The sequence below is a fragment of the Penaeus vannamei genome, chromosome 37 (assembly GCF_042767895.1).
Source record: "Penaeus vannamei isolate JL-2024 chromosome 37, ASM4276789v1, whole genome shotgun sequence".
NCBI lineage: Eukaryota > Metazoa > Arthropoda > Malacostraca > Decapoda > Penaeidae > Penaeus > Penaeus vannamei.
In genome coordinates, this window is record NC_091585.1 from 1,234,099 (window position 1) to 1,236,842 (window position 2,744).

A 2,744-nucleotide genomic window follows, 5' to 3' on the forward strand; every position below is an offset into this window, starting at 1 on the left:
ATATATATATATAGACCCTTAGAGCCTCAGACCCTTGGAGCCTTAGACCCTTGGCGCCTTAGACACTTGGGGCCTATATATATGTATATATATATATATATATATATATATATATATATATATATATATATATATATATATATATATATATATATATATATATATATATATATATATATATATATATATATATATATATATATATATATATATATATATATATATATATATATATACATATTTATATACATGTATATATATATACATACATACATACATATATATTTACATATATCTATACATATATATATGTATATATATGTATATATATTATACATATAAATATGTATAAAAATATACATATATATATATGTATATATATATGTATATATATATACATACATATATATATATATACATATATATATATATATATATATATATATATATATATATATATATATAGAGAGAGAGAGAGAGAGAGAGAGAGAGAGAGAGAGAGAGAGAGAGAGAGAGAGAGAGAGAGAGAGAGAGAGAGAGAGAGAGAGAGAGAGAGACATACATACATACATATATATATATATATATATATATATATATATATATATATATATATATATATATATATATATATATATATATATATATATATATATATATATATATATATATATATATATATATATATATATATATATATATATATATATATATATATATATATATATATATATATATATATATATATATATATATATATATATATATATATATATATATATATATATATATATATATATATATATATATATATATATATATATATATATATATATATATATATATATATATATATATATATATATATATATATATATATATATATATATATATATATATATATATATATATATATATATATATATATATATATATATATATATATATATATATATATATATATATATATATATATATATATATATATATATATATATATATATATATATATATATATATATATATATATATATATATATATATATATATATATATATATATATATATATATATATATATATATATATATATATATATATATATATATATATATATATATATATATATATATATATATATATATATATATATATATATATATATATATATATATATATATATATATATATATATATATATATATATATATATATATATATATATATATATATATATATATATATATATATATATATATATATATATATATATATATATATATATATATATATATATATATATATATATATATATATATATATATATATATATATATATATATATATATATATATATATATATATATATATATATATATATATATATATATATATATATATATATATATATATATATATATATATATATATATATATATATATATATATATATATATATATATATATATATATATATATATATATATATATATATATATATATATATATATATATATATATATATATATATATATATATATATATATATATATATATATATATATATATATATATATATATATATATATATATATATATATATATATATATATATATATATATATATATATATATATATATATATATATATATATATATATATATATATATATATATATATATATATATATATATATATATATATATATATATATATATATATATATATATATATATATATATATATATATATATATATATATATATATATATATATATATATATATATATATATATATATATATATATATATATATATATATATATATATATATATATATATATATATATATATATATATATATATATATATATATATATATATATATATATATATATATATATATATATATATATATATATATATATATATATATATATATATATATATATATATATATATATATATATATATATATATATATATATATATATATATATATATATATATATATATATATATATATATATATATATATATATATATATATATATATATATATATATATATATATATATATATATATATATATATATATATATATATATATATATATATATATATATATATATATATATATATATATATATATATATATATATATATATATATATATATATATATATATATATATATATATATATATATATATATATATATATATATATATATATATATATATATATATATATATATATATATATATATATATATATATATATATATATATATATATATATATATATATATATATATATATATATATATATATATATATATATATATATATATATATATATATATATATATATATATATATATATATATATATATATATATATATATATATATATATATATATATATATATATATATATATATATATATATATATATATATATATATATATATATATATATATATATATATATATATATATATATATATATATATATATATATATATATATATATATATATATATATATATATATATATATATATATATATATATATATATATATATATATATATATATTTATATATATATATATATATATATAAATATATATATATATATATATATATATATATATATATATATATATATATATATATATATATATATATATATATATATATATATTGTATATATATATAAAAAAATTAAAAAAAATTTTTTTA